General features: G+C 38.0%; 1 protein-coding gene across 5 annotated transcripts in view; it reads right to left on the minus strand.

Annotated features, from left to right (window-relative positions):
• The window catches only part of MOBP (myelin-associated oligodendrocyte basic protein), a 33,071-nt gene extending 26,495 nt beyond the window's left edge, over nt 1–6,576 (minus strand). For 3 of the 5 annotated variants that reach the window (XM_011953272.1, XM_011953271.1, XM_011953269.1), the window contains exon 1: nt 6,441–6,501. The gene's annotated coding sequence lies outside the window, so the exon portion shown is untranslated. Of the gene's footprint in view, nt 1–6,440 lie in introns of all 5 variants that reach the window. The other 2 variants (XM_011953270.1, XM_011953273.1) reach the window with 2 other exon arrangements.
• Nucleotides 6,577–6,879: the final 303 nt, after the last annotated feature.

Below are 6,879 nucleotides of genomic sequence, written 5' to 3' on the forward strand. Positions count from 1 at the left end.
TCTCCTGCTCTCACCATCTGAGATGTCTCACTTCCCCTTTGCCTTCTGTGATGATTGGAAGCTTCCTAAGGCCTCCCCAGAAACAGAAGCTGCTATGCTTCCTGTACAGCCTGCAGAACCATGAGCCAACTAAGCTTCTTTTTTTATATAAATTACGTAGTGTCAGATATTTCTTTATAGCAATGCAAGAATGAACTGATACAACAAGTAATACCCAAATTTTGTTTTTTAGCTATCATCGGTGTACTAGGCTAGACTGGTAAAGTGTCCAATAAAAGGAACCATGGCTTATTGAAGAGGTGATTGATTTGAGACTGAGAGAAAATACAAGTTTATCCTGGAACAAATTGTGATGTCAGAAAATGCTCAGAGAGGTTGGCAACATGTGAAAAAGGCACAGGAGCTAACCTAAAAGAGCTCCTACCAAAGTTATTTCAGCAAGAAGGTAAATAAGAACAGTATTGGATTATAAACCAAGGAATAAAATAAATATTGTTGGGCCTATACTGATATAAATAAATAACTGAATAAATAAATAAATGGAGTAGAAGAGGTAATCTTCCTTAAAGAATCATTCCAATTAATAAATGTAGAAGCAATGAGGGAAATAGAAAATCACTATTAGAATACCACAATAATAATTTCTGCAAGCATCATTGACTAATGGATGCTAAAATTAGTAGGTGAAAGTGTAAGGAGAAACACAATATTTGTATCATCTCCAAATATCCCCCCAAGTAATATTAACTAATTGAAAAGAAAAGAACAATCACTTTAAAGTGGAGAAATCTGGGAAGTATCATCTCAGCCAAATGATCAAGGTTAACATCACCAGTAATAAGACAGATCATCCTCATTTATTCTCTGATGTGAGAAGCACATATCATCTCTGTGTAATTCTTTTCAATAATATATAACTTCAACCTAATCATGAAAAGACATCAGAAAAATTCAAATTGAAGGACACTATACATAACTTATCAATATTTCTTAAAAGTCTCAAGGTCATGAAAGACAAGGAAAAACTGAGGAATTGTCACAGGTTAGAGAAAATTAAAGAGACCCGATAACTAAATGCAATGCAGTATCCTGGATTAGTGCCTGACAGAAAAAGAACATTAGTGGGAAAACTTGTGAAATATGATTAGACTCTATAGTTAAGTAATAATGTATCAATGTTAATTTATTAGTTTTATTAGTTGTGCTACACAGTTACATAAGACGTTAACATTAAAGAAAGCAATGTAAAGGGCATACTGCATATTCACAACATGGGTAATATCCCCCCAAGAGATGAAAACTGGATCTTGAGGGGGGCAAAAAAATCTTACGTGTTTTATTTAATTTTTTTTCAATCTCAGACCTATGTGAGAATTCTCTTTTTATGTGCAAAGCACAAATACGTACAATACATAAACAGACATATTCTCACTCTTTTTATGTGCAAAGCACAAATATGTACAATACATAAACAGACATACTATACATCTGTAGTATTAAAATTTAATGGAAGGGGAGAAGCAATTAGGGAAAAATGGCTTTTTAGGGGGGTGATGTGTATCATTCAGGTGTTCCATGTATAGTCATCTGCCATATAACAACATCTCAGTCAATCAGGGATTATTTAAACAATGGCAGCCCCATGAGATCATAATATTGTATTTTTATTGTATCTTTTCTATGTTTAGGCATACAAATATTTACCACTGTGTTAAGTAGCCTGTACCATCTAGGTTTGTGTAAGTACACTCTATAATGTTCACACAATGACTAAATCGTCCAATGTCTCATTTCTCAGAACGTATCCTCGTTGTTAACCAACACATCACTGTAATTTGAATCTGTGTTGCATTTAAGTTAATGCCATACATGTGTACTTATTAAATAACTTACTTAAACCATCAAGTGCCAGTGATTGGAATTTGAGTAATTCGAGTCTGTGTTTCATTTAAGTTAATGCCATTTATATGTTTTTATGACAATAACTTACATAAACCATCAAGTGTCAGTGATTGGAGTAGGAACTCTCAAATCCCTTGTTTGGAGCATTCAGAAAACCAGCCAAGTGAAGAAAAATAGAACTAAAAATAGAGCTAAAAACCATGTTTAGCTCCTGTCTCTCTGTATTTCAACCATATTCAATTGTCTCAATGCATTATGGTTCCTTCTACCTTGGACTGGTATTTCCAGAAATACCCTCCCCAGCTCATTTTACTTGTGTAACAGCTGCCCAAGAATACAAGATTTCAAGTCAAAGATGCCTCCCTCAGGGAAAACCTTCTTAGCCACTTAGTCTAGATTAACTCTCAAGCACCCTTATTACACAACCTTATAGCTTCCTGTGCTGCTTCTCCTTTGTTTTTATGGTGTACAGTGTGTGATGTTTTGATACATATATTCTGTGGGAAATGATCTTATTTTCTGTATTCTTTCTTGATGCTCTGGCATCTGGGGCATTGCTGACCCTGGAGACGCTGCCCCTCCCAGGGCTAGCTGATACCTAGAGATAGCAATTGCCTCCCCTGTGAGCTGCCATTTATATGCAAATCAACCAGTCCAGAACCCAAATTCACCAACTACCTCCTTTATTGAACTCTTACAAGTTGAACTAATATTCTTCTGCCCTTATCACTCCAGGACCAGATACCAGACAGCTCCTACACCTCAGAGCCCCATGAAATTATTCAAACTAGCCAATCTTAAGCATGCCTCTCCTGCTTACTCTGCCTAGACCATTTCTCCCAACAAAAACCACAATAAAGGCTCTCACCCATGCTTTTTCACCCTCACTCCTTCTGACTCCCGACCTAAGACCTTGGTGCTTCCCCATGTGGCCAGGTGGCCCTTCCCCACGTTCCCCCTCCTCCTGGGAGTGATGAGAAAAACACTGTCTTTTCAATGGCAACCATCTCCTGATCTGGTTGGCCTCACCATACCTGAACAAAAACAAAATCAGAAGTACATTTTAAAACAGGAAGTTTCCTTAACCACCCAGAGCACAGCTGACACCAGGTATTTAGATAATGCTTTAAGGGTGACAGAAGCAACAGAAGCCAGAGTGGCCTGCACAGCTATTATAAGAAGTCACTCTTGCAGCACACATGATGGGATCTAATCCTAGGGGCCAAGTACAGCCCCACAAATTTCCACGTTGTGGGAAGCAGCTTAACCCCTATCCACAAGACTCTCTGGCCTCCCAACCCTTCCATGTCCTGGCCCCCAATTATTTTTTTTTTTTTCCTTTTTGAGACAGAGTCCCAGTTTTCTTTTTGAGACAGTCACCCAGGCTGGAGTGTAGAGGCACGAACATGTCTTAATACAGCATTTACCTCCCAAGCTCAAGTAATCCTCAAGCCTCAGCCTCCAAAGTAGATGGGACTATAGGCACACACCACCACACTTGGTTAATTTTTGTATTTTTTGTGGAGATGGGGTCTCCCCATGTTGCCCAGGTTGTTCTTAAACTCCTGAGCTCAAGTGATCTGCCTGTCTCAGCCTCCCAAAGTGCTGGGATTACAGGCATGAGCCACCATGCCTGGCCAGTGGTCCTCAATTCTTTTGGCTGAGTGAGAGAAGGGGGCCCTCATTTTTTACTCCAGGATGGTCCATCTTGGGAATATCTTTGAGTAGTCTTTTAAATAGAAAACACTTTATCAAACTACAGAGTGGCTTTCATGGCCCAGATGAAACAGTCATAATAGCTAATGCTACATTTTCCCAGTAGTTGAGTTCCTCAATGTTAAATAGCACTATGTACAGAACTCCAAAATTTTAACCTAATTCAATATTTAGGAGAAAAAAGTTAACCTATGTCACCCAGGCAACAGTCCTATTAAAGCCACAATATGTTCACAGTACTACAAAGATCGTACAATAGGTTAACCAACTGCCCTGCATTTAAATTTTTTATGACTTCGGTGTTTTCACTGCAAAAAAAAGGATATTTTATATTTGTTAATCTAAGGAATTCATGTCAGTAATTTTCTCAAAGTAAAGTAAGTCTGCTGGGAAGTCAAAGCCTCTATCTCCAGAATGATAAAACTGCCAGCCACTTCCAAATAGAAGTTCTCTTACTTACAAAGGAAATGAGAGTTCTGTCTCTACCAGGAACCCCTCTCAGGGGCAGGGATTTGAAGTTAACCTTGGTGATTCTGAGGAAACCACCACAAGGTTCTCTATAGTAGTTACAGAAAACCCACTGGACTTGAGGACAGTAGAAGCCCTCATCCACATGAGTGCAAACATATTGTGTGGAGAAATGAGCTCTGCTCTGCGCTTGCAGAGATGGCGGATCTGGTAACTGAGTCAATGCCTCTACACACCTGTTGCTTCTTGGGAGCGTTGTGGTGTCTATACCTCAGTACATGTTAGATTCCTTCTATGTGTAATTACTAGCTCTCTGGGTGTTGCCACTGGGCCATTGTAGCAGGTAATGCAGAACTGAATGGAAACAAGTGCAAGAGGGGCATGCCAGCATGCCAGAGGAGGAGCTGGGAAAGGCCTCATGCCTCATGCCAGAGGAGGAGCTGGAAAAGAACTTGAAATGGTGATGTTCCAGACTTGGGGTTGATAGAGATTGTTTCACTGAGGTTCTAATTATTATATTATTATTCACTACCTCATCTTTCTGAACCTCAATGATCATACTAGTAGTAATATAAGCCCAAATTAATTTTTTAATAAGCAGAGCTAACTCCACCCCTACTACTAGGAAGATCTTTTTGTTAAATTAACAAAGAGGACGCCAGCCAGCCTGGAGTGTCTACCCAGGGAAACTCTATTGAGCCGTATCTGCTTTCAGCAGATGGTTGCACTTAGAAAGGAATTATTACATTTATGAAACTAATACTCAGAGAGCAGTAGACATGAATCCAACACACACAAATAATCTAAATTGAATACCTCACTTTAAGCCTATAAGTTCATGTACAGGTCAGTATAATTGCCATTTATAATCCAAGGGCAATACTTATACACTTTTGGTGATTCCTCGGGAATTATCTGTAAAAGCTCTAGATTTTTAATTTTTGGCAATTTGGTGTACAAAGATTTTAGGTACTAATTTAAAATCCTAGTAACTATTAGGTAAATAAGATCTTGAATTTTAAAATTGTATACTCAGATTCAAGTATGAATTTGGATTTGTATGATCTAAAATGCAAGTATATTCTTTTGAAAACTGCATAATTGTGAGAAAACTGCAGACCAAACCCATACTGAGGGACATTTAGCAAAATAACTGGCTTATACTCTCTAAAACTGTCTAGGTCAAAGCTGCCTCTGGTATGGTTCCAAATTAAAGGAGGCTAAGGGGACAGGACAACAAAATGTCATGCATGGTTCTCAACTGGCTCCTTGGACAATTGATGAAATCTAGATATCTCTAGACTTAAAAATAGTATTTTCTCAATATTAATATTAATTTTCTAATTTTAATTAATTCTAATTAAAATAAATTTTAATTAAAATTATATATAATATATGTATATATACACACATATATTTATATATATACACACATATATATGGATAGAGAGAGAGAAAGAGAATGATAAAGGAAATATGGTAAAACAGGAATATCTGGGTAATTTGGGTGCACTTGAAATTTTTTGTATTGTTTGCAACTTTTCTGAAAATCTGAAACAATTTTTGAAACTCATTCACCAACAAGTCTCCTGCTGTTCTAAATAGTCACGAAACAGCATATCCACACACCTGGGAGCAGCCTGCTCTCTGCCTCCCTGATTTATTCACAAAGCATTAAAAAGTCCTTTCCCCGTTTTCCTGCTAGTACTGTAGGCCAAGTTTATACTGGCCTCCCTGACACATATTATTTTTTCCTTTCTCTATCATCCATAGAACTGAAAACTCCCGTTGTTTCGAAGATATTCTGTATCAGACAAAGCATTCGTGCCTTTCCGTTTAAGGTTGTTGGTCTACAGGGGGCAGAATTCCAAAAAGACTTGGGCTTTGTTGTTCCACTAACATCCCCCACACATAAATCCAACTGTATGAGGAAAATATTTGTTCCTAGATAAGAAGAAAAACTCATTTTTAAATCATGACAAATAATAAAAGAAGAAATAGAAAGAAAAAAAAGAAAAGAAAAGAAGAAGCCTGTACTACTATCCATCTGGCTCCAGGAACACAGGACTTTGAATCTGAGGAAATCTAAATGAGGGCTCAGAGCCTCTCCTTGGGCTCATACAATTTCCAGACATTAGCAGGAACATTCCAGGTGGTCCCCTGCCCACATCAGAATAAACGTGGTATCCTCTGTTCTTGTTTTCTCCATCCTTACATGTCCTCCCAATCTTGACTATTCTTACAGAAAGATTTCCCTGGGATATAATTAAATGGCCTATACAAAAATGTTCACTTGTCACTTAAAGACGAAAGTATAAAATGAAGTAAAATAAAAACCAATGGAATCCTCTTACCTTCAAATAGCAGTTGTTGTGTGAAACAGATTCCGTGTCTATACCAGGTCCCTAAGGGTTTGAGCCAACCTCAATGCATGCAGAATATATAGGGAGAGGTTATAGATCTGGGTTTTTCATTACACAAGGTGTTTTTGATAAGTCCTCAGTGAAGATCCACTTAAAAACAAAAGCTACACAAAGACTACACAAAGGCCACACAAAGTTTAAACAAAAGGCTAAAGAAAGAGCAAACAAAAGCCAAAGAAAGTTTAAACAAAGAGTGAAACAAAGACAAAACAAAGGCCAAACAAAGACAAAAACAAAGAGCAAAAGAAAATCTAAACAAAAGCTAAGCTAAACTACAACCATATCACACACACACACACACACACACACCCCACATTCACTCTACAGCCCCCCAGCATTCACGTATTCCAGCCTCCCACCTCCCACATCC

The sequence above is a fragment of the Colobus angolensis genome, unplaced genomic scaffold (assembly GCF_000951035.1).
Source record: "Colobus angolensis palliatus isolate OR3802 unplaced genomic scaffold, Cang.pa_1.0 Scaffold36, whole genome shotgun sequence".
Classification (NCBI taxonomy): Eukaryota; Metazoa; Chordata; class Mammalia; order Primates; family Cercopithecidae; genus Colobus; species Colobus angolensis.